This window comes from Photinus pyralis, unplaced genomic scaffold, assembly GCF_008802855.1.
Source record: "Photinus pyralis isolate 1611_PpyrPB1 unplaced genomic scaffold, Ppyr1.3 Ppyr1.4_LG10, whole genome shotgun sequence".
Taxonomy (NCBI): domain Eukaryota; kingdom Metazoa; phylum Arthropoda; class Insecta; order Coleoptera; family Lampyridae; genus Photinus; species Photinus pyralis.
The window spans coordinates 2,771,627-2,799,023 of record NW_022170250.1 but is presented as its reverse complement, the minus strand read 5'-3'; the positions used below and the strand labels follow the sequence as shown (position 1 = coordinate 2,799,023).

The 27,397-nt window shown below is 35.1% G+C and overlaps 1 protein-coding gene across 2 annotated transcripts in view; it reads right to left on the bottom strand.

Moving 5' to 3' along the window:
- Nucleotides 1-27,076, bottom strand: part of LOC116161810 (polycomb group protein Psc-like) — a 40,103-nt gene extending 13,027 nt beyond the window's left edge. Inside the window, exon 1 of one of the 2 annotated variants that reach the window (XM_031475277.1) lies at nucleotides 26,816-27,076. The gene's annotated coding sequence lies outside the window, so the exon portion shown is untranslated. Of the gene's footprint in view, nucleotides 1-816; nucleotides 1,121-26,815 lie in introns of those variants that run through there. The other variant, XM_031475279.1, reaches the window with a different exon arrangement.
- Between the last annotated feature and the right edge of the window lie 321 nt (nucleotides 27,077-27,397).

Below are 27,397 nucleotides of genomic sequence, written 5' to 3'. Positions count from 1 at the left end.
TAGATATAATCAGTGTTGGTCTACGTCTACGGTCTTTATCTACAGTTTTTCAGCCTTCGTCTACCATCGCCCTTTTCGGTCTTCATCTTCTGACTTCATCGTTGCTTCCCTTAAGTCTTCATCTTTGATCTTCCTCCTCGGTCTTCACGTTTGGTCTGGTTTTCACCTTATGTCTTCATTTGTTGGATTGACCTTCGTTTTTGGTTTTCATCATTTATCATATTTATCTTCGGTTTTTAGTTTCAATCTTCAACTTTTATCTTCGTCATTCTACCTTCTTCCTCCCCTTCGACCTGTATTCGTCTTCTACATCACTACATTTTTTTTATATTTCATCTTCATTTTTTCACTCTTTATCTAAGTATACCTCCATTTTTGGTCTTCAATTTGAAATGTTCGGTCAACTTTTCCTTTTGTTCTTCATCCTCCGCATTAATCTTCAGTCTCCATCGTCCATATCTCTTTTTTAAATTTTATTTTATATTCACTTTGAGCTTCTTCGATTTATTTTTTGATTAAATATTTTGCTTTGGTTTTTCTATTCTTTATTTTTGATTTTTATCTTACTTCGTTTCTTGGATCTTCATTTTTGATTTTTATTTAAGACCTTCGTCTTCTGTCTTCATCTTCGACTTTTCTCTTCTGGTCTTCATCCTTCGATCTTCTTCTTTTTCTTCTCTATTCTGTATTCAACTGAAAATGTTAGACCTTCCTCCATTTTCTGCGATCCTAATACATCGATATTGATCAGGAAAAAGTGATATGTCTGTCTTGTGAGTCTGTGATCGAAAATATTAAAAGCAAAATTGTACTTACCAATCCGTAAAGGTTCCTTCTTATTGAAGTTGTATTAGGAGAGCATAATATCAAACAAGGTGTCTTCAAGAAATTTACGTGCATAATAAGTATGTATTAGGAGACCATAACTTGAGACTCTTAATGACACTCTTGAGGTTTGTCTTCCTTCTTCGGTTTGGATCTTCAGTCTTCGATCTTCAACCTCCCCTCCTCTTTATTTTACTCACCGCCATACCTCAAACTCAAAGTGTCCACGTATACTCTCCTTTTCTCTCATTTGTTCTCTTCTGAATAACTTAATCGAACTAGTTAATGAAATTAGCCCTTCCTACGACACGTGGGATAAACAATTTTCCGCACACAATTTCAATCGCATTACGTTACAATGGAATATAAAAAAAGTGATTTAAAGTAAACCTCTTTTATTACATCATTGTAATTGAAATCGTATATAGCGATATCAACAGTAACAATTATAAACAGTGTGTGTATAATTGCGATTGAATTATAAGAGCGTAGTAGAACAATCGAACATTAAAAATTGGTATAAACAACGGGTGTTGCTTAATTAGACACATTTTCCACGCTTCCGATTTTAATTATTTATTAATGACCATAATTTTATCAATGATAATCGATAATTAATCGAGTAATTTCCAAGCCAAGTAACCAATACCAAGTACTTCTATAACCATCGAGTTCTGGTCCGATAAACAGTCAGGCGCCGTAAACTGTACAGGGTGTCCTATTTTCGACACTTTTATAGGGTATCTCCGTTAACGGACCTAACCTCATTTTTTAAATGGTACACCCTATATATTTTAATCTAGAAAAGTCTCCTTTTAAAAATGAAACACATAAGGGATGATATAAAAAAAAATCAAGTGATTAAAAAAAATTCAAAAACATTTCGAAACAAATTTTTGAATTTAAAAAAGATTACGTGATTTAAAAAATTTCAAATATTCAGAAATAATTTAAAAATTTTTTTTAATTTCAAACAATTTTTTTTAATTTTTTGAAATATTTTTTTAATGTTTGATCCTGACTGATGAAGACTGAAAACGAACGTCACAGATGAAAACCCAAAGATAAAAAGATAAGAATAAAAAATTAACATCAACCAAACAGAAAATGAAGACCGAAGAGGAAAGTAGAAGATGAAGGTGGAAACAAAAATAAAGATGGAAGATGAAGACCGAAGATTAATGCAGAAGGAGAAAGAAAAGAAAACCGAAAATGAAGACCAAAAGTCAAAACCAGAAATGCAACATAAAAACAAGACACTGGATGACGAAAAAAATTTGAAACCAGAAGATGACGGGAGAGATGGAAGCATAGATGAATGTAGAGGAAGACTGAATAGGACAACCGATTGTGAAGATAGAAGGTAAATCAAAAAGATAAAGATCGAAGAAATGAAGGGGAATTAAAAAGCGATTAAAAAAGAAGATCGAATATAAAGACTGTAGACCGAAGGTAAAGATCCAAAGATTAACACAAATGAAGAAATCAGAAGATAAAGACCGAAGATGAAGGGAAGGAAGAACACCGAAGGACTGATGAAAACTGAACATGAAAATCAAAGAGAAAGGTTAATTGAAGAAATGATAGGTTGCGGGAATCAAAGATGCAGACTAACCGTGAACACCAAAGAGTAAGATAAAAGATGAAGATTGATGATGAAGGATGATGATAAAGATTGAAGATGAGAAATGTAGATGAGGCTGGAAGAAGATCGAAGGATCAAAACACTAGAGGATGACCAATTACGAAGGCAGGCATACAATGAAGACCGAAGATGAAAATCGGATGGCGAAAACCAAAAATGAAGACAGAGTAAAGAAGAAGATGGAAGACCAATCAAGAAGAGCGATGGGCGAAGACAGAAAATGAACATCGAAAAAGAAGAACAAATGTGACAAGAAGCTAGATTGATGATATAGGACGAAGATGAAAAGAAAGAGTGAATAAAGATGATTAAGACAAAAGGTGCAAGCACCAGAAGAATATCGAAGTGGAACATCAAAATTGAAGATGAAGAGTTAAGAACGTCAAAAAAGAAGGTCTTACGATAAATGACGATGGCCAAACATGACACCCGGGGGCAGGACACCAAAGATGAAGATCGAACATGAAGTCTAAATCCGAAGATGAAGGCTGAAGTGAAAGATGAAATGTGAAAACCATAGTCGAAGACCGAAAATCAATACAAAGAATAAAGGGCAAAGGAGAAGAAGAAAACGAAAAGGCGAAGACAAAGGACGAAAACCAAAAAGGAAGGTCGATCGAACGAATAAAGACCGAAAATGAAAACAGAAGATAAAAACCAAAGATTTCAACTAAAAGTAAAGATACAAATTGCAGATGGCCGGTAGAAGATGAAGACTACAGAGTCAAACCACCAGACCAATTATGAAACCAGGAGAGAAAGACCGAAGAGAAAGATGGAAGATGAAAAAAATAAGACTAAATATGAAAGCAGAAGGTGAATTTATAAGATGAAGATCAAAGATGATAAAAAATGAAGGGGGGAAAAAGTAGATCGGAGATAAAGACAAAAGGTGAAGATCTAAAGATCAAGACAAATCATGAAATCAGAAGAAGAGGAGCGAAAGATGGAAAACAAAGGCCGTAGGTGATATTCGAAGATCGGCGACTATAAAAATTGATGATGAAGACCGAAGGTGAAAAGAAATATCGAAAACCGAAAATGAAGATCAAGGACATAGGTTGGTTGAAGAGATGAGGACCTAGGAAATTAAGAAGGTGATAACCAAAGATGCAGATTAAGCGTGAAAACCACAGAGGAAGATCGATTGAAGATCACGATGCAAAAAGAAGATCCAAATGTCAAGACATTAATTGAAGACCACATTTGAAGGCAAGAAATGATAAGATGAAGGACAAAAAAGATAGATTATGAAAACTTGCTGTAGATGAAAGTCGAAGATGAAAACCGATGGTGAAAACTAAAAAGAAGACAGAAGGTGAATGGATAAGATGCAGACCGAAGATGAAGGCAGAGTAAAAAGAGAAGATAGAAGATAAAGACGAATTATGAATACTGATGGGCGAGGGGAACATCGAAAATAAAGATCGAAGGATCAGGTTACATGATACAAGATAAAAGATGAAGACAGAAAATGACCTGAAGATATTAAGGGCGTAAATGATAACCAATGGTTATGTACGAAGACGTAGGACAAAGACAATTGACGATGATCGAAGATGGTCAAGGCACTGGCTAAAAATCAAAGATGAAGATCTAATATGAAGGTTAATTATGGAGGCAGAAGATTCGAACGGTGTAATAACCATATGTGAAGACCGAAAATGGACACAGAGGATAACGGTTGAAGGGGAAGAATAAGACAGAACCACGAAGATAAAAGATGAAGACCAAAAACGAAGAATCATTGAACAAATGAAGACAAACGGTGAAAACCGAAGATACCGACTGAAGCCTAAACGTGAACATTGAGGAGGAAGATTGAAGAAACCGTAGGCGGAAACCGATGGACGAACACCAGGTCAGGACCGAGTAAGAAGATAGAAACCGAAAAGGAAGGTGGAACATGATGACCGTGAAGTTTGAAATGAAGACTAAAGGTGACAACCGATGAGGAAAACTAAAAATGCAGGCAGAAATAAAGACCAAAGATGAAGGCAGTAGATAAAGATGAATGGTGAAAAAGAAGACAGGAGATGAAAACTAATCATGAAGATTGATGGGTGAAAACAAAAGGTGAAGATTGAACATGTAGACCATCTATGAAGAGAAAACTTAAATCGGAAGATGAAAAGTGAAGGGAAAGAGGGAGGATACATCCCCGAAGCTCAAATCAACAATTATGAAGGTAGTAGATAAAGATAGAATGAAAAAGAAGATTGAAGATAATTAATAAGGGAAATTTTATGAATGAAGATCCAAGGATCAACATGCAGTCAGAAAATGAATGCATAGATGAAGAGTGAGAAAATTTACTTTTGTTCCAATTGATGCGATAAAGACAAAAGATGGTAGGTAATGGACGATCCAAATCGAAGACGCAAATTCGAAAAACAAAGACAAAAGATGACGATCGAAGTACCGACTTGTCTATTTTGATTGTCAAGTTGTCTCACAATTAAAATTGTCGACGTATCGTTACGACGACATTGTCCATTGTTCTCATGACGTAACCTCAACATTCCCACAAAGAATAACGTTACAGCAGCGCGCTCGCTCTTAACAGATATACTTTAAGCGAATGTAATTAATCTCGACTTCCTGCATTCCGGGAATTATTTTATTATAATTTAAATAATTATATTGTTATCACTCTGCCTCGTGTAATCTTTGCGGTTTGAAGATAGTTCACTCGTTTAATAAAACACACAGTCTTATGCAACGCTCGAAAGGACAAAGGGGGCATTATTTTATTATTCATAAGTTGCTGATGAGCTACCGGCTCGAGTATCGATTTATTTTCGTGAAAATTCTACTTTATCTCGATGGTAGTTTCAATTTGAGACGTCAGAGGTCACCGTTTCGTTTTATTTTATCTGTCAATTAATTGCAATTTGTAGTCTGAAAACCTGAAAGACACGCGTTTTGGCTTTGCATTTAAAAATTCCGGCAAAAGAGTTACTTAAAAGTCACCTTATGGCCTCAATGTAGTCGAAATATCGAAATTTCCGAGCCTAGGATATTGTGATATTTTTTAGAATTCGGATTTACCTAAAAGCTCGCCTAAAAGTCACTTTACAGGTCGGAAAAATCGATCTTTTGTAGAATCTAAGACTACAATGAAGATTCCAAGGTTTCAATGTATTCAGAATATCTAAAATTCCGAGCCTAGGAAAGCGTGTAATTTTTTAGAATTCAAAATTTAGAGAACCCTGAGTTTACTTACAAGTCTATTTATAGGTCGGAAATTTGGATCTTTTGCAGAATCTAGGCTACAATGAAGATTTCAAGGCTTTAATGTAGTCAGAATATTTAAAATTCCGAGCCTAGGAAAGCGTGATATTTTTTAGAATTCCGATTTACCTAAAAGTCACTTTATAGGTCGAAAATGTTGATCTTTTGCAGAATTTAAGGCCACAATCAAGATTCCAAGGCTTAAAATGCAGCCAGAATATTTAAAATTCCTAGCCTAGGAAAGCGTGATATTTTCTGGAATTCGAAATTTAAAGAATGATGCATTTTATTACTTTATAGGTCGAAAATGTTGATCTTTTGCAGAATTTAAGGCCACAATTAAGTTTCCAAGGCTTCAATTGTAGATAGAATATCTAAATTTCCGAGCTTAAGAAGGCATGATATTTTTTAGAATTCAAAATTTGGTACTCAAGATTTTATGTCGTGTCAAATTGTTTCAAAGCGATGCAAGTCGTTTCCAAGTTACATCAATCGGTATCCAAATCGTTTCAAGCCGCTTTAACGCATTTTAGGATATTCCAAATCGCTTCAAGCAGTTTCCCAATTCTTTCAAGCTATCTTGACGCCACTTCAAAGCATTTTAAGTCATCTCACGCAGCTACAAATCGGCTCCAGTTGCTTGAAATCATTTAAAAGCACCCTCAATCTGCTTTCAGCCGCTCCAAGTCGTTCTAGGTGCAAACCGTCAAGCCATTGCCAGATCTTTCAAGGCCGTTTAAACGTTAAACCGATTCAAAACTCGTCAAACCATTTCCAGGTCCCTGAAAACTGTTTCAAATTGCTTTATGCCACTTCAGAGGTCTATTAATGATGTTTGAAGTCGTCTCAGATTATTTCAAGTTACTTTGAGCAGTTTTTAAGTCGATTCAAAACAAATCAAGCCGTTTCCTCTAAGCTGTTTTGAGCCGTGTCAGGTTATTGTAAGTCGTTTCAATTGTTTAATGTCGTTTCATCTGTCTCAAGTAGTTTCAAGTCACGTCTAGTCGCTGAAAGTCACTTCAAGTCGCTTTCACGCCGGTTCAAGTGGTTTCACGACGTTGTCTCATGTTGGTTTCAATAGATTCCAAGTCACTTCACAACGTTTAAAAGCTATTCTTCAGCTTTAGATCGTATAAAATCATTTTGTCATTTCAGGCCACTTCCAATCGCTTCATAACGTTTCAAGCCGCTTCCAAGTTCATTAGAAGGCCTCATACGATTCCATTCGTTTCAAATCCTTTGTGGTCGTTTCAAATCTATTTCGGTAAGTTGCTTCAAGACGTTTCACATTGTTTTGATGTTTCGAGTCATTTCCATTTTCCTTCAAGCCGTTTTCAAATCGCTTCAAACCGATCCTAAATACATAGGGCGTCATCTTCGTTTCAAGTCATTTAGCTCACTTGAAGTTGCTTCAAGACGTTTCAAACCGCTTCGATGTTTCGAATCACTTGAATTTCACTTCAAGCGGATTTCAAGTCGCTTTAAACCGCTCTAAGGCGTTTCATGGTCCTTTAAAGATGCTTCAAACCGTCGGTTTAGATTGCAAAAAAATTCCATTCGTTTAAAGTTGTTTCTAGTCGTTTTAAGTCGTTCTTATGCCGCCCGCAGTCTGCGTTAAGCTTAAGCCGTCCCCAAGTCACTTCAACACGCGTCAAACTGTTTCCAGGTCTCTTAAAGCCGTTTCCAAAGTGTCAAAGTCACTTTACCACATTTCAAGAAGTTTCAATTACTTCAAGCAGTTTCCCAATTGCTCAAGCTGCTTCATAGTGTTTTAAGTCATCCCACGCTACACTAGTCGCTTCAAACTGTGTTTTCAGGTCGATTCAAGCAGATTCAAGTCATTTCAAAACGTTTGAAGCTGCTTCAATTCGCTACCAGGTCTTCAAGTCGATTTCACGTCGGTTTAAGATGTTAATGTTGGTTTACGCGTAGCAAGTCACCCCAATCCTTCTTCTAAGCCGCTGCTTTAACATGTTTTCAGTCGCCTCAAGACGTTTCAAGTCGCTGCGAGTGTCTTCAAGTCGCTTTCAAGTCGGTTCAAGATAATAACAATAATAATAATAATCTTTATTAAAATGTTCCAAGTTGGTTTTAAGTTGCTCCAAGCCGTTTCTAACTTGTTTCAACCGGATTCAGGCAGCCGTTTTAACATGTCTCAAATAGATTGAAGGCGCTTCAACACGTTTCAAGTCGCTGCGAATGTCTTGAAGTCGATTTCAGGTCGGTTCAAGATTTTCAAATTGGTTTATGCGTTTCAAGTTGCTCCAACCTGTTTGCAACTTTTTAAAGCGGATTCAAGCAACAGTTTCATATTAATTCCGTTTTCAGTCGTCTCAACCTCTAGTCGCATCAACTAGATCCCAAATCTAATTTGTTTATTAAGCTAATTCAACCAGTTGTTTTGAAATGTTTTCAAATCAATTTAGGCAAGTGCAAGTCGTTTCAAGTTTCTTCAATTCGTTACCAGGTCACTTCAAACCGTTTCCAAGTCCACGTTGTATCAAGCTGTCTGCTGCAAGTCACTTCAAAGTCGTTTCAAGAGCCTTCATGTCGCTTCAAGCAGATTCCACTTGTCTTAAGCCGATTCAAGCAGTTGTATGAGATATTTCAAATTGTTTGACGTCGCTTGAATTTCTTTCCAAGTCGATTTAAATAAGTCCAAGTTATTTGAAAACTTTTTCAGGTTGATTCAATCCGTTACCATGTCAGTTCAAGCCATTTCCAATTCGTTTCAAGCTGCTTTAAAATTTTTCACAGTGTTTGGAGCCGATTCTAACTTATTTTCAGCCGATTCAAGCGGTTGATTGTGATATTTCAAGTTACTTCAGCACGTTTTAAGTTGATTCAATTCGTTACCATGCACTTCAAGCCGTTTCAAACTCGTTCCAAGCTGCTTTAAAGTTTTTCACAGGGTTTCAAGCCGATTCAAGCGGTTGATTGAGCTATTTCATGTTGTTTAAGATCGCTTGAATCATTTTCCAAGTCGATTTAAATAAGTTCAAGTTACTTCAACACTTTTTAAGTTGATTCAATTCGTTACCACGTCACTTCAAGCGGTTTCCAACTCGTTCCGAGCTGCTTTAAAGTTTTTCATAGAGTTTGGAGCCGATTCTAACTTATTTTCAGCCGATTCAAGTGGTTTATTGAGATAATTCAAGTTGTTTAAGGGTGCTTAAAAAACTTTCCAAGTCGATTTAAATAAGTTCAAGTTACTGCAACACTTTTTAGGTTGATTCAATTCGTTACCATGTCACTTCAAGCCGTTTCCAACTCGTTCCAAGCTGCTTTAAAGTTTTTCACAGTGTCTCAAGCCGATTCTAACTTATTTTCAGCCGATTCAAGCGGTTGATTGAGCTATTTCATGTTGTTTAAGGTCGCTTGAATCACTTTCCAAGTCGATTTAAATAAATTCAAGTTACCGCAACACTTTTTAGGTTGATTCAATTCGTTAGCATGTCACTTCAAGCCGTTTCCAACTCGTTCCAAGCTGCTTTAAAGTTTTTCACAGTGTCTCAAGCCGATTTAAGCGATTGATTGAGCTATTTCATGTTGTTTAAGGTCGCTTGAATCACTTTCCAAGTCGATTTAAATAAGTTCAAGTTACTGCAACACTTTTTAGGTTGATTCAATTCGTTACCATGTCACTTCAAGCAGTTTCCAATTCGTTTCAAGCTGCTTTAAAGTTTTTCACAGTGTCTCGAGCCGATTCTAACTTATTTTTAGCCGATTCAAGCGGTTTATTGAGCTATTTCATGTTGTTTAAGGTCGCTCGAATTACTTTCCAAGTCGATTTAAATAATTTCAACTTACTTCAAAACTGTTTCAAGTTGTTTCAATTCGTTCAAACCGTTTCCAAGTCGTCTCAAGACGCTCGAAGCCGTTTCAAAGTTGAAATTATACATATTGAAGACTGCAGTTTATCGTAAATTTCTCGCAAGAAAATCCTAACATTTCTGTACCTAAAATGTCAGGAAAATTTCTGGAAAACCCATAATTGTACATTTTCAGCTCGGAAAAATTTGTTTCTAATAATTTTATGAAAGTGAACGAATACGTACCTAGTGCTGATATTCAGAAATGTTATGATCGAAAAGAGCGAGATGGAGCATTCGCAATTGTTTAAATAATTAACGCGGTAGTTGAAGCGAGAGCAAGAATGCAAAAGGTCATAGGTATGCAGCAGGGTTCGCAGCTCCACCTCATTGGTCGATATCAACCCTCACTTTAATTGATGGAGGGTGAGAGTCACAAAGCATTTCAACTCTCATATACGGGGTTTCCGAAGCGCGTCGGATTAGGGTGGCTAAGGGATCGCGCCACCTTCCGCCCTATTCTGTTCTCCTAATACTCAACCCTTCGCAGCCACGTGGTTGCGACAAGGTTAACCCTTCCATTTTTATTACAAAACGAGCGTCGGATGTAGAGAAAGAATTACAGCGAATCGATCAGGTGCAACGACCTAAAAAGTTATTTAATTATTACGAGTTTAGATAAACAGAAATATAACCTAAATACACATAAACTTGGCTACGTTGCCGGTTATGATAAATGGAAAAAGCTTACGCGTACGTAATAAATTTCCAAGGCTAATAATAGCATAGAGCGCGCAACAGTAAAACGCTTTATTTATACGATTTAACCTCGCGCGTAAAATGGCAACGCCACACGTTTCCGCACCGAAAACGAAATTGTACAAATTTCCCCGACGCTCGATAAAAATTCGCCCGGTGCCGATTTTATTGCCCCGCGCCGCGCCGCCGCCGCGATCGGTAAGGCCGCGCGATGCGTCTTTATTAAATTGTAAAAGTGGACCGACGCGAAGAAAGGGGATGATTCGATTAATGCGAAACGAAATTTACACCAAAAGGGTGGTCGTAATGCTTTTTCACTTTTGAAAAATCGAAAAGGGAATATTGAATAAAAAACCTTTGCGCGTCAAAAAATCATCCCCCCCCCCCTGTATTTTCGACATCATGAGATGTTAAATTTGTAGGGGGGGGGGGCAAAGTAAGCAAGAAAAAACGATTATGAGTTGAGTTTATATTTTGAGCATCGCTTGAGCGAGCAGCATCACGGAATTAATAAACCGATTGAGTTTACATTGTCAAAAATCGAGCGCCGTCACGCATCATCAGGGTGATTTATTTTTCATTTTCACTATGGGGAGATCGCAAACCGCACGAGATACGCAGTCGCAGTCATTTTCGAAAAGGCAGCTTTCTGTTGGTGCTAAAGCAAAATGTTAATGAGTTGTGACTTTCGGGTAAATCACATCCACTTTCCTTATTTCTTATGGACGCCATATTGGATTTTTACGTCACTTACGAATCCAGTGATACTGAACATTTTGGAATCAACCTTGAATTGTTGCGTCTTTGAAATATATGACAATAACAGATCGAAATGGGTTAACAAGTTAAGGAAGTGCAAATCTCGACGGGACAAATAATTAATTACCGGTACGACAGCGCGATTGTATTTAAATGCCGAAAACACTCAAGCGTAATTCTACTAATTTGACAATAATTGCATTTTCTAAAATTAAATTTAAATAAATGAATAATCAGAGAGAATTAAAATGCTAAAAAGTTGTAAACAAGGTTTTAGGTAAATTAAGTACTGGAATGTTAGCAATTATTTTGCGAATAGGAGTAAAGTACGGAAATTATAAGAAATCTACCAAATCGAATGGACATGAAACACAAGAAATAAAAAAATTAAGAATACGGCACAAAACTATGCAGAGTAGAGGTCTAACTTACCCCATCAAGGAGTATCAGTAGACCTGAAGAAATATACTCTGCCTAGGTTTGCCATATCACTAGACACGAAGAACCAGCACTGTGTGGTTTACAATGTACTGAGGGTGGTCGGTTTTGTGTAATTCATACAGGGGGATATCACTAGACCCGAACAATTTCATTGTAGAGTAAGAAAATTCAGCGTGCAGTTTGAAGCATTTGCTAATTATATTCAGAGCGAACACACTATTGAAATATGTCACTACAAGGTAAATTATTTTCAATTAACACTAATTAATTGAATTAGAGATATAATATTTGCAAGTAGCCTTTATAACCATAATATAAACGTTCTTATGGTCTGATATACGAACTGCTAACGTAATTTATATTAAATTTGACTGGAGGGATTAGTTTGCTTCTCTTATAATTAACCGTATTTTAATATTATTTTTCCACAGATTTTCCACCGTTTGATTTTCATGCACCAACTTTTGTATGGATATTCTTAGACAATCACCAACTCTAAATTTTCTTGCATTTTCTTTGTAGCGTCCTAATCGGCTATAACCCTTCTATTAATCTTTATAATATTCCAAGAGTCTTCTTCGAACCATCCACAGAATTTTATGGAATTTTCCCCATAGCTTTGAATCTTCTTTAGTTCCCTTGTAATTTTACGTGTTTCGTGAACTAAATTTAAGAAATTTCTTCCATGAATTTTCTTTAAATCATCCTTCCTTTAGCTTCCTTTAATCATTTGTGAAACTTCATTAAATTTTTTTCTTAGAATCCCATTCAATTTTTTTTGTGAATTTTGTACAATCATCTGTGCTTATTCTTTTGCGGATTTTCCACGGAAAATCCACGACCTTAAATTTTCATGAACTCTTTGGTGAATTTTCGATGAATTTTATCGAATTGGCCTAAAATCTTCGGCTTGCATCCTTTTCAAATGCCTTTCAAGTTTTGCGATTTTTCTAGAATAATCCAGACATTTCCTCAAGTTGATCCCAACCTTAAATTTCCTCGTATAGCATTTTTGGAACCAGTTCTGAATATTCCTCGAAATTTTTCAGTGATGTATTGATGAATTTTGTTGGAATCATCTCCAAGCCCTAGAGTTTCTTCCCGATATCAGCTAAACCACACGATGCTGGTTGTGGAGAGCGCGCCTTCGCCACATTCCGCAGTTAGCGTTTTAGTGGTAATCCTTATATGACTGTATACAGGGTGTCTTAAATTGAACAGGATTAAATGGCTATCTTTGTTATTATACTTACAGATTCGGTTAAATTGGCAAAGTTGTGTAGTTTTTGATGCTGATGGATATTCCGATGCGATATTTTGAAAAAAATAAATCGTTTCGTAGATAATTCTAAAAAAATTTTTAAAATGGCGGTTTCCGAGATATTGACATCAACTTCCTTATTTTAAATGGACGCCATGTTGGATTTTTACGTCACTCGATAGAGAAAAAAATTTCAAAACCAGTGATACTAAACACATTTCATTTGGGAATCAACCTTACATGTTTGCCTCGAAGTTTACCATGTATTTCTTATGGCAATAATTCCATGGCCGTGTTGGTGACTATGCGAAACAATAAACGAACGAATTTGGTTTCAATCATAATCAGTGTTTAGTATCACTGGTTTTGTAATTTTTTTCTTTATCGATTGACGTAAAAATCCAATATGGCGTCCATTTAAAATAAGGAAGTTGATGTCAATATCTCGGAAACCGCCATTTTTAAAAAAAATTTCTACGTTCATTGAATTTATCCCATCGAATCTTGGAACTTTTATTTGAAACTTTTTTCGACAGCTCTCTTTTTAAAAATGGCGATTTTCACATTTTTCCAATTATATACGAAACGAATTCTTTTTTTCAAAATATCGCATCGGAATATCGATCAGCATCAAAAACTACACAACTTTGCCAATATGTAAGTATAATAATAACAAAGATCGCCATGCTATTCTTCTCAATTTAAAACACCCTGTATAGTATATGTCTCGGTAAATAACGATTGTATAAAGAAATGTTCTATATAAAAGTTGTTTAACATTTTATATACCATAATAAGGCAGCATTCAGTTGCTTTTATTTCCGAAAACAAATGAGTAGTGAAAAACAATTGACTTTCTTTAAATATCAATGTGCCTTTTTTATTAAGATGGTTCGATGGATTTTTTTCTCTTTTCGATGACGTAACATGCTCGTACCCTTAAACAAGAAAATTTGTCAAAAACATTAATTGTTGTAAATTTCGTTTTGTTTTCAATTTTTAATAAGAAACGTATATACGTTCATTTGTTTTATTTTGATTTAGGATATCTAGATTAATGTTATTAGTGTAATAACTTAATAAAGAGCTTTTAACTTTGTTCGAAACATTTTCTTGTATAAGGATACTAACAGGTTATGCCATCGAAAAGAAATGCTAGTTAAAAAAATTCAATTGTTTTTCGTTACTCATTTGTTTTTTGAAATAAAAACAACTACAAATATTAAACAACTTTTACACAGAAAAATTGTTTATACAGTAATTATTTACCGAGATATGTAGGTATGTAAAAAACTTATTATATTACATAATCAAATTTTAACAAAAAACTCAAATTAAGGAAAATAGTTGTGTTAATTAATTATATAATTTTTATGTTTTTTTTTCTGTTGTTATATTAAAAGAAGTTGATTGTTTAATAATACCGTACGAAAAAGTAGTGCTACGTAAGTGATTTTTTAGCATATAGATTTACTGCAACATTTTAAATGATTTTTGATGCAATAAATTGCTTTGGCATAGTTACCTAACAATTACCTATAGCTATATCCAAAAAAATGTGCTCTTTAACAAGTTAAAAAGTAATCGTAAACGATTTACATAAAGCGCATTTCCACTTGCATTCATTTGCCATTTGTAAGATGCAACTTCTATTAAAATCGTAAAAATCCGGCCATAAATATGAAAGATAGCGTTGCACATGGGCAATCCATTTTTGACGTGCTACTTCAATTTCAGTTTATGAGAAGAATTTCATTTCAATGCTTTTCTAAATAAGAAAGTTGGAACTGCGCATGCGCAAACCTAAATTTTAAAACTAATGTTAGATTTTCCTTTGTTCCAAGCGCCTAAGTATCAAATTTCACTTAAATGCTTCCATAGATAAAAAGTTGGCCTCGCGCATGCGCAAAATAATTTTTGAAAACTGGCGCTAGATTTTCCTTTATTCAAGTGCCTACACTGAGAAAAATCAGGTTGTTATACCAAGCATTATATGACTGTTAAGAAGAAATACTTCAATCAAACGACAAAGAGTTCACGCAATAAATAATCCGATGTTTAATCAATAACTTTTATTACTTGAGGAGAGTTCCTTGATTCAATGTTAAAAACTTGTTCAATTAGAGGTAAATGAAAAATGGTTATTAAATTAATCTTTTGTCCTGTTTAAAAAAACTCTGTTTAATACTAATCATAACAGTCTTAAAAGAGTTACATAGATATTTTGTGCATATTTAAACAATGTTTTATTTTGTTGACATTACGCATTTAGGTACTTCATTGAATACTGCACAACTAGTGACCCAAGAAATTTTAAGTTTACCATACTAATCTACGACTTTTCTATGAATATACTTTATCATTAAATTAAGAATGTGGTATTTATTTCAACGGTTTTTGCATATCAAATGAAACGCAAAGCATATTGACGATGCGGTTTTGGATTTCTGCTGAATACCGTCATTTAAGTAGTGCGTCTCCATTGAATTGGAACGGTTCATTACCATTTATCTCTCAGTGCAGTGCGTGTGCTGTAAGGGTGTCTACATATTTTTGTTCAGTTTGAAATGGAAGAATTTTTTGGGCATATTGAATCAATTAAATTCAAAGGATCTGAGAATAAAGTTTATTTTGTCTTAAAGAAAGTGGACACCGTTAGGTATGATGAACATTACAATGCATTTGAAGTAAAGAAATGTAAAAGTTTATTTTGTAAAGAATTAAATAGTTTGAGCAGTGAATTTCCCACTTTAATATATGCATTACAGCATAAAGATTATGTAATTATTTAGTTTAGTTAAATTCTACATACCATGTGAATTTTATTTTTTTTTTAATAAAACGATTGACAAGAAACTAATGAGTTTCATTACAGACTCAGTATATTAAAAATTTGGGTATGGATATACCCCAAAAAATTGATGTAAATGTAAAAGTTGTTTGCAGGTATATATCCCGACGTCATTTCAGTGAAACTGCTGCTATAGTTGCCTTCTTTGTCACAAAGGATGCAAATCAACGTTTTCTGAGATATTTTGATTTTCAGAATTTGGTCCGAAACTTAAGCAGTCCGCGGGACCTCGATCTGTTTGCAACTTAATTACCACTCTTCTGAAACTCTCAGTGCGGTTTCATTTTAATTAGTCTACCAAGTTTTTTTTTTTGAAAATTTTTGTAAACGCGGTGTTTGTTACCACGCACTCACAAAAGAGTTGATTGGACCAAGAATATAGCCCACAGACAATGCATTATCTGACTAAACATATACTTATTTAACAATTTTCAAAATGCTGACAATTGGTAGTAAAAGTGTATTAGCGGCCATTGGCATTTTTAAAACCAACTGTTTTTTTTCAAATCTAAATGTCTTTAAAATCAGATGGTTCATTGTCCGACTAATTTTGTGCGCCATATTCTTGGTCCAATACTCCTAACTCTTTTGTAAACGCGTAGTATCAAACGCCGCATTTGCAAGAATTTTCGTGCATAAAAAAAACTTGGTAGAGTAGTAAAAATGAAGCTGCACAGAAAGTTTTAGAAGAATGGTAATCAAGTTGCAAAAAGGTCGAAGTCTCGTGAACTAAATTCAATCCACTAAACTATTGCTGTAACAAATTTTTGGATGTAGAATCAACAGTGCTAGTAAGTATGTGCAACATGCACAATATTTCCCTGAACACTGTATAAATGTACTTACAAATAACAAGAAATGTTGAATCAATAAGATAATTTCATTACATCAAATCATTTAAACGTAATTTTTCAAGAAACAAAGTACTTATCATAACATTTCAAGATTGTTCAATTGACATCTTAAAAATCTGTTCCCAATCTCGTAGACTGTTAGATGAGTCACCGCAACTCGATTCTTCCAATGTACAAGATTCTTGGTTGTTAACTCCTTAATCACCCTTAAAGCAATGTTTTAGATTTATTGAAATAACTTACCAGAGTTAGCATTTAAATGTTGTTGATTGAACACGCTCAGTGCATTGCTCATATATAACTCTCACAAAATGTTGTTTTAATTATTTATACGTTCCTGTAACCTTTTTTTTCGCTCAGTGTATGTATCACATTTCATTTCAAATTCTTCCATAAATAAAAATGTTGGCACTGCGCATGCGCAAAACCAAATTTTGAAATTGGCGGTTGATTTTCCTTTATTCCAAGTGCCTATGTATCAAATTTCATTCAAATACTTTTATAAGTAAAAAAGTTTGCAATTCGGTTTATAAATGGTCGAAATGCGAAAAGGGCACTGTGAATTTTGAATCGATTCGATTCAACTTTTGGCATTGCGTATTATATGCCTAAAGCTATGCCCACATTGAATTTCATGCAATTCAGTTGATAAGTATCGGAGATGTAAAAGCGATCGAACATTTCTAAACAAAGTTATCGTTCACACGGACAGATAGATGGACAGGCAGACAAAGGAACAGACGGACAGACTAACAGGCAGACGACAGATAGCAATGCAAAATTATAAACGATCTCTAGGATCGTTAATAAACGGCAAAAGTGTAAAATTATGGAACATGTAAAAAACGGTTTCTTGTTTTTTTTACAATAACTTTTTTTGTAAGTGGCACAGAAAAAATTCCTTCCTTGGTGCAAGCCTCGACACCATAACGAACCAAATAGCGAAAAAAGTAGAACAAATAGCTCTTAAGATAAAGAACTAGTAGCGTCGCAAAACGAGCGGACGGACGGACGGACAAAGTGGCCACAATAGCGCATTTTTTTTTTATTTTTGTGGAAATGCGCTAAAAATATGTAAAGAAAACTAGTCGTTGCCTTTAAAAAAAATATGCCCCCCTTCACGCGATGCAGAAGTACGTCATTCACCACAAATTAAAAGGCAAATTTTTTACAATTTTGGATACCATAAAACCTGTTGTTTTGATATATTCAGTGTCCCAGACGACATTTTCATCCTGTGTAACTGCAACATCGCGCATGCCCTCAATTGAGGTTCACTTTAGAATATTCTAAGAAAATTCCTATCCAGAAAATCAGACAAAAGATAAGTAGTCAACTTCCAAAAAGTCTTGGAAAATCTCTTGGAAACTTTCTTACAAACCTGCTAAGAGAAAATAGTTTTGAAAAGATCCTCGAGAATCTTACCGAGATTTTTTAGGAAGGCTTCCAAAACATTCATTAGAAATCTTGGAAAATGTCTTCTTACTTTTTCTTTTTTCTTATGCAAGAAACTTCATTGGAAATCATTTCTAATCTAATTCTTCCATCTTATTTCCAAATTAATTATTTTTAGAGTTACTAACGCTAGCAATTTCTCTTTTTTACAGGTAAAAATTTGGTTATAAACCTTAATTGAATCATTTCAGACTCAATTCGCGCCTTTTTCAAAATTGCTACAGCAAGTGGATCCCGAATTTATTAATTTCAATGCACAACAGGAACCGTGGGTACAAGTAAAGCAAATTAATCAATGTTTATGTGCAATTAAAAAAAGCTAATTGGTCAATTAATTAATTAACTATCATACAATTAAATTAACAATTAGAAATGATGACATAATATAAGATGAGGAACAGAACAGGCGACTAAAAAGTAAGAGTAATAGAAGAGGACACTGATGAATCAAAATTAATTAACATTAAATGATTTGGCAACAATGCCATTACTTCGACTCGAGAACCTCTCCTCCAGTCATTGAGAGACGGAAATGAAAGATAATGAATGTAGATAAAGTTCAAAATTCCACGATCTTCTGTTATCTTTTTTACGAAAAAAATAGTATCGGTCGTGGGCTTATCTTGTTTTTTTCATTTTTATGGTGCACCCTGTATATCTAGGACACTTTCACAGTTTTTCAATAGTTTTTTTTTGTTATTCTGATTGGTTCTAGTACAATCCGTCATATCCCCTGTACTTTCTTCTTATTTTTCCTATTTCTTTTACATTTTTATTTTGCATCTAGGATTTTTATTGCTCTTAAGTTGTTGTTTAAGGGTTACCTAAACTTCGTTGTGCGTCCCTAATCACGTGGAGCTTCCTGCATTTCTATCTTATGTTGTGCGCGGGTGCACCATCCTGTTGAATCCAACAGTTTCCAACTTTTTTTTCTTTATATTGTAAATCGGAAAATTTCTTCGGAAGTAATCGGAATTTTCTGGTTTTCTTTAAAGTACGATAATAACTGTTTAATTGCACATATTTTCCCTAATTTGACCATCGTCCTATCTTCTATGGTTTCCGAGATCCCCATGATAGACGTCCTTATCTTGGACACGATGTACAATTGTACATGTATGTATTACTTTGTATTTGATTTCATTAATGACAATAAATACATTTTTTATATGCGATTTTTGAAACCATTGTGTCGGTTTGTTTCGGGGATAAGTTGGTCGGCGATAAAATCGCTCGGCAATTAGACATGACGCGTAGCGGAGTGCATTTAAACGTTGCAAGTTCTTTAATTATACACGCGTTTCTTATAGTGTTTCTTACTACACCTGCAATACCTATAATTTAAAAATAAGGGAAATAAAATGAAATATTGACGTTATTCTCGAATACACTTCTATAATTAAATGGGATGATTATTTGGAATTGCCATGAAAATATCACTTGACGTTTGCTTATAAAAACCACTGTACAAAAAATGACTTCGGTTGAAGAAGAAAAGACGACGTCCATTTAGTGGCTGGTTGCAGAAGCAGAAAAAAGTTGGTACCTGCAAAATCCAAATGCCTATTATAAACAATATGGAAAGGTTGCTGGAGTGGATGAATAGGAAGCATGTTTCAAACAAAGTTTTAAATGCCTCGTTAAACTTGAACGAGAAAATAGTCCTAGGAGTGTTCTAAGAAACATTTCTGGGAAAGTGATCTCAAAATAATCTTCTTGAAGTCTTCTTGTTCTTGAAACATTATGTAGATTACAGAAATCTTACGAATTCTGTTAGACAAATTTTCCCAGGCGACATCTGACCGCATCTTTTCGCTGTAATCGAATTTTGCTCCAAAGGTTTCTCAACGCCATGCAGCAGAAAGAGAATGCTGCATTTTCGCACTTTGTTATCTCGCACAAAAATAATGTTTGCGTTGTAGCCAATAACAAGATAAGCTCACGACCGATACGTAAACATCTCGTAAGTGGCTAAAGTGATACGTTATCAGTGTTTGTGTGACGTAATGTTTTTAAAGTAGATTTGGGTATTTTTTTGGTAAAAAAATAACAGAAGATTGTCGAGTTTTGAACTTTATCTACGTCGTTATCTCTTATTTCCGTCTCTCAATGAATATAGAAGAGAGGCTCCGTGGTCGAAGTAATGGCATTGTTGCCAAATCATTCAGTATTTTTGTAACTTGTGTATATCACATTTTGATTTACTTCTCATTTTCCTGTTTGTTTCTTTTCATGTTTCACTTCTTGTCGTATTTTTTGTTTCATTTGTTTCACACCGTGTTTCTCAGTTTCTTGTTTCATTCCTTTCAATTCTTGTTTCCATTTTTGCTTCTCTTCTTATTTAATGAAACCGATTCCCCTCACTAAGTCTAGTGAATGTATGAATTCAATTTGTCGTGGGGTGAAGGGGAATTAGAAAGGGATTTTGTGATTTGCTCTAGTTGCATCTTGGCTTTTGGGGTTAAATTACTTTTGATTTCAGTTGTTTTTTCGTTCATTTCTCAGCTAAATGGGATAATTTAATTGTCGGTCCATCAAGTTTCAGTTATTCTTGTTTGTCAGTTAATTCTATCGTTCGTAAGTTTAACCTTCATTACTTCTCTTTTTTTTTCTTCTTTTTTTAGGATTTCGATATCCTTCACTTAATGTTTCTTATTGTTTGTCAAAAACAAAACACAGATAAGAATAAGAAAAAAAGTATGATTAAGTATGAAACAGAAAAAGGAAACGAAGACAAACAAGAATCTTTATTTGAATGTTATCTTATTTCTCTTTTTTATGTCTTTTATCTCCCAATCTTCACATTCCCTTTGACTTGCCTTGATTCATGCTAAGCGGGTAGGTACTATATAACATTTGTAATATTCTATTCCGATGCATACCCTTTACTTCATTACGTTTCCCCTTAGTTTTCTTTTATACAACATTTTAATTGTACATTTTCCTAATGTTCAGTATCTTCTCCTTTTATTCAGATGTTTACTTTACTTTCATCAATTTTCTTTCTTTCTTTCTTCTGTTTGTTGCCTTCTATTTCTGATTTCATAATGCTTCTAATCATTTGTCCCTTTTTAGTGTCTGTTTTATTTTCTTGTCTAAGGCTTTCGACGTTATCGCCCATTCCTTATTGTATGATAAACTGTTCCACTATGGGGTTAGAGGTCATGCTTTAAAACTACCTATACCGACAGATCACAATTTGTGGAAATAGCGCATACATCAAATGGCCGTACAATGTCATTTGAATCAGGTCGACATATTTTGTCATGTGGCGTTCCTCAAGGCTCTATCTTGGGGCCGCTCTTATTTATTATTTATGTTAATGATCTGCCCCATAATTTAGCAGCCTGCTGTGATGTCATGATGTACTCGGATGATACCAGTTTTGTCGTTACTGGAACGAGTAGGAATAATCTTACCAACAATATTAAACAGGTTTAAGAGCAAGCTCGTCTCTGGTTCTCTGAAAATAGACTGCAAATAAACAGAAAAATCAAACATTATCGTTTCTGGCAAATCACCCACATTACTGAGTCAAATATAGGTATTTGATAATCTTAAAATTTCTTTGGTAAGCACCTGTAAGATTTTAGGTCTCAATCTTGATCGTGCACTAATTTGGGAAGAGCATATAACTCAGCTTTAACCAGGCGCGGATTTATGGGGGGGGGGCACGGGGCGATCGCCTCTCCCCCTAGACACCCCGAGACAGTGGTAGTTACGCAGGCGGTCACCTAGTGACTATTGGAAAAGACATATATTATATATTATATATTATATATTATATATTATATATTATATATTATATATTATATATTATATATTATATAATATATATTATATATTATATAATATATATTATATATTATATATTATATGTCATATATTATATATTATATCTATTCCAATTCTTAATTATTTAAAAAATCGTTTTAGTGAAAAAAAAATTATTAAATAACATTTTAATTGATAGTAGATAGAGTACGGTTAACCTGTCGTTAGCACAACTTTTGGGTGAAGTGCAGCTTATACACTGTGTCCCAGATGAGAAAACCATAGAAGATGGTCAAATTATAGAGGCAAGAAATTTGTTGATTTCGTTTTTATTCTTGTCTGATCTTATTTGAGCAGATGCAAAAAAACATTTTCTCATTGTCACTTATTGAGTTTTACAAGAGACATTGAGACGTTTCATTTGGGAGAAATCATTATCAACTTTATTTTGTGATATAGGTATGACCCGTAAAAAAAGTAGATACCTACTATATTAAATAGCAATAGTGGGAAACTGTTGGTTTCATCAAGATGGTGTACCTGCGCACAATGCCCTAATCGTATAAGGATACCTATATTGGACAAATTTCGTGGAAAGTAAATTTGCGCCGACAAAAAGACTCACGACTTTTCCAATTAGCCTTTTTCTGGTTTGTACTTTTCTTAGTTTATAAAGATTTAGTTATTTGTTATGTATTATGCCAAAAATTTTCTATTTTTAAACGTAGGTAGCTATAATAGAGGTTTTTTTAATATATTCACTTTAAAAATTGTATGCGCCCCTCCCTAGACCAAATCCTAAATCCGCCACTGGCTTTAACATGAAAACTAAATTTGTCATAAATATTTTCAAGCTGCAAAAGAGAGCCATTGGTGTTTTAGTTGGAATAGAGCCTCGAGACTCGTGTCGCCTCCTTTTATGAAATTAAAAGTACCAACTATATATAATTTATTTATTTTCGAATGTGTGGTTTATATACACTGTAACCTTCACTTGTTTAAACGTAACTCCGACTATCTTGCTTACAGTATATGTACACGACATGCTCAACTCATTAGAATACCAATAGCTAAATCTTCAATTATTAATAATACATACCTACAGTAATAGCTGTGAAGATATACAATTGCATTCCTCAGGGTATAAGGTCAATTCCTTCACTTGATATGTTTAAAAAAACGCTAAGAATGAGCTTCCTTTGTTTTCTATTCTTTAAATGAATTCTTTGATGTTTTCCAGGAATGAGTGAGTTTACGTAGTTTAGTATTTATTAATTTTTAACTATATATGTATACTTATATTTTCTTGTTGTTTACTCTTGTTAATAATGTTTGTAAATTTTTTGAATTATTCACACCTCTCTGGTAAAGAATAAAAGTATCTATATATCTCTCGATCTATCTAATCTCATTTGTTTATTCCTCGGATTGTCACATTGAATTGAAATCATTCGTTATCTTTATCTTTTCACAAACTTATTTAACTTTTTACTGGCATAGTTTGTCTGTTTTTATTACTTTCAGGCATTCTTTTGTTTTTTTTTTATTATCACGGCCTACTCCGGTATATAAACCGAGTTTATGTCCCATCCAAGAAAAAGTTGGTTACATATAACCGACTCGCGTCAAGCTTGGAGTAATTTAACTACAATATGATGTATGATGGCACAATATGACTCTTTATATGTAGTGAGGTAGGTACTTAAGTATGTCATTTAAAGGAAACCATTAATGAATTATTTTGACATTTTATCAACGCCTACTATACCAAAATGTTCAAAATTTAATTTTTCTCAGTTAACGTTTTGGTGTAAGTTTAGGCGTCAAAATAATTCTTTGATTCAAGAACCATATGTTACGATCTCTGCTATACTCAATACAGTATGTAAGTACCTACCTACTTTTTTTCCTGTCCATATAAAAATATGAAGTTGATGATGGTTTCTCAAAGACGAAACGTCGCAGTGAAAATCTGTGCGCGCCATCTTGTAAAACTTCAAAAGTTACTATGCGGAAGTGTTATAGGTGTATGTTTATTGAAATCTATTCCTTTCGAATATCTTCGGAACTAAGTTCTAAAATACGCAACTTTTTTGTAATTTAATCGACTGTGATGTTTCTCATGGTTTCCGATTTCCCCATACTGTTTATTCTTATCTAAGACACATTGTATAGGTGTTATGTATGGTGGGCTAATTCGGTAATAATAATAATATGTAAGTATTTCGTGTTTGTAATACAAGTAGTATTTTACACTTGTCAAAAAAGAAACATTTAAAAAACACACTTACAATTAAAATGATTGCAAGACATGAATTCTTCAACTGAGTAAAACGCTTTGCTAATCAATAAGTACTTTTCTGAGTTTCTTCTTGAATTCATTCAAAGGTGCAGTTCTGAGACACAAAGGGAGCTGATTATACATTTTAGGTCCGTAGTAGTTCATGGTGTTTCGACGTAGACGTTTTAAATTTAATAAATATTTATTACGGGTATTGCGGTTATGTGTCTCTTCTTGCGTTATATAGGCATCGATGTCGGTAACTTGTATTAGTGTAAATACACGGAAGTGTCAATAAGTTATGTTCAATAAACTTCTACCGTACGTTTTCTGTATACCCGAGGCCAGTGATAATTCTAATAATCCTTCGTTGAAGTTTGAAGAGTAATTTGGCATTAGGTACCTACCTACTAGAAAAACCCCACGCTGTAATCGCATATGACATGACACTTTGTTAGAGACGTATTGTTTTAAGTTTCTTATTAAATAAATGTTCTTCGATATTTTATGTGACATATATTGCATTTGTTTATCCCAGTTTAAATTTTCATCTATGTACACTCCGAGGAATTTGACCGGAGCATTGGTTTCTGATTTATCCGACAAGCATGTTTTGTTAACGAACGTGAAAATGGAGGGTCTTGGTTTTTGCATTATTTAGCTTGAGCCAATCTTCCATGTCTTTTAAAGTTGAAGCAATTACTTGGACCAAACGTTCATGATGAATTTCCTTGGATATCAGAGTTGTGTCGTCCGGGTCCGCATATAAGATTGTGTTAGAGACAGTCAGTCTACAAACCAAATCGTTTATGTGGAGTAGAAATAATGTCGGCCCTAATACGGAACCTTGTGGGACTCCCCGTGTAACTTTAAGCGAGTCAGAACGTACATCATTAATGACTACCACTTGCTTACGATTATATAAGTATGACTGTACCATGGCCACACCAGTACTGTCGAAGCCATACATTTGATATTTCTCGATGAGTAAGTATATCATGGGCTACACAGTCAAACCCTTTGTTAGGTCGCAAAATTGTGCCGCTACAGGTTCATGATCTTCAAAGGCGTCGCATACGTATTCCTGGAGCTTCAAGATTGCTTTTGTGTTCTAAAACCATACTCGGAATTGGTAAGTATTTTTTCATTTTCGATGTGGGCGTTTATTTAACGTTGTAGAATCAATTCCAGAATTGTGCCAAAGATCGGAACAATAGAAATTGGTCTATAATTAGTTAAATCCAGATGATCGCCTTGATTCTTATATATAATGGACTAACTTTGGATATGTTCAAATGGTCAGGAAATACTGCAAGTAGCTAACATTCGTTTACCAGCAGAGTTAAAGGTATAATAATATTTTAATCTGTCCGTCAGTACGAGACTGAATCTGTACTTATTACTCTTATTGTGGTCGTACGCTGGGGTGTGCAGAACATGTAGCAGTTGAGTATTCCTCGAGGTATTCCTTTTGCTAATGTAGGTATAACACAACACCTATTTCCAAGTCTATTCCCTTCGAAGCAAGGATCGCCTTGATGCGTGCGTTCACATTACCAAAATCTTCAAAGTCCTTTGCCTATAACACTTTCAAAGGCTTGTATGTGGTTTTCGTAACCTGAAAAGTCTTTTGGTTTGTCGTTTTAGAGTGCTTTCAAAAGTTTCTCTGATGTACTTTTAAGCTAAGTATTCCAGAAAATCATAGATCTCCCTAGAATCTATCAGAGCGTTTGGAGTAGGTACTTTTCGAACTTTCATATAGGTAGGTCGTTATAGTCGTTTCAGAGGTTCTCTGTATTTAAATCAATGCCAGAATATTCTGACATTAGAAAATGCAATCAACCAATGTGTGTGCTGTGAGCTCTGATATTTTAGTAGTAGAGGTCCGACAGTTAAGTCTTGAGGAACCCCTCGAACCGCCAATGTTATATAATCCGCAACAATTTCTGTATACCTACCCATATTATGCAAATCGGTATCTTTACCTACACCTAAGTTTGGTGAAATTGGGGTGTCAGCAGCAAAATTGCTTTTATCATCTAAACGCCAGCGATTTTCCTTTCATCCGTGTTCTGGAGAGCCGAGGGACTGCGCAAAGCCTTCTGGGTGGCCGAATAAAACGCGAAATCCTAAAACAGTCGATGCTTTTCACGTATCGCTCTTTCAATCCTATCGCTCGAGATGGGGTCGGGATGCTCGCGATTTTCCTTAACCAAATTATGAACGCATAAATTTTAATATAGGTAATCGAATCTCTAATTGAACATGAATTCAAAGGAACAAATTTTAAAAAATCGTATTCGACAACGGGCCGGAAACGAACAAAGGCCCCTTTACGTCAGAATCTAATCGTTAAAATTTCAACCCTCGCATTCCGCACATGATGCGCAATAATAAACGTCGGAATCAACCGCGGCGAAAAACACCCTCGCATCATCGATCCCGCACAATCTTCGTCCCCCCATTCATTTACATAGCGAAACGTCTTTAATTATTAAGCCATCAAACGTGAAAACATCCCCGCGACAGCTGCAACCCCCCTGCCGCATCTGCCCGACCCGGGCGTTATTTCCGAAAAAATCTCTCGAAACTATTTTTTTCGCCGCCGAGCGCGCGTATAGCAATTTTATCGAGCAAACCACCCCCCAACCCCCTCGACGACCCAGCGGATTATTAAAGCGGAACGGAGAGAGAGATGAGTGCATCGTCACGCGTGACGTGCGATTCGCTTTTGTTTATTTACATTTACGACAAGCCTACTTAAATTAATATTAATGTATACACGTGTTCGCAATTAGGCACGAAGCGAGAAAGCGTTACCTGACGCGCGCGTGCAAAGAAGCAAAAAAAAATGTTTACGTTACCTCAGAATGTGCAGATAATAGTCAGGGGCTCGACAAGCACATTGCGTCTAGTACCACTCCGGCAACGTGGCAGCATAAAAACGCCGGCAACCTCGCATCGCCTACATCCAGAGATAGTGTATTGCATGTTAAAATATTCCGAACTTCACGCTGCGATTTACCCAATTAAATCGAGACCGATCGCCGTGAAATTCACAGTACGCGTAGGTGAACTCATGCCAGGTCGATCGCGAGTTTTGAAATTTTAAAATTTCGACTAAAACTGGCCTAAATCTAGCTCGAACGAGTTACATGTCGTCTTAGTAACAAATAAAGGTATACTAGCCGTAGCTGGCTTGTTTCACCGCCAACTTCGACCCGCCTGACAAAAGCCACGCCTCGAACCAATCGTACCCAAACGTTACTATTGACGTCACGCGAAGCGCGACGAACGCGACCGAGGACGGAAGCGTTCTTTCGAATGCATTCCATTTTGTTATATGTCCCACGTGTGACCCTTTTTGTTAAATATTTCAGGCGGAATTGTTTCTATTTCGGATTGACGGATGTCTGCTGAGGCTCGACGCCGCGTGGGATTTTCGG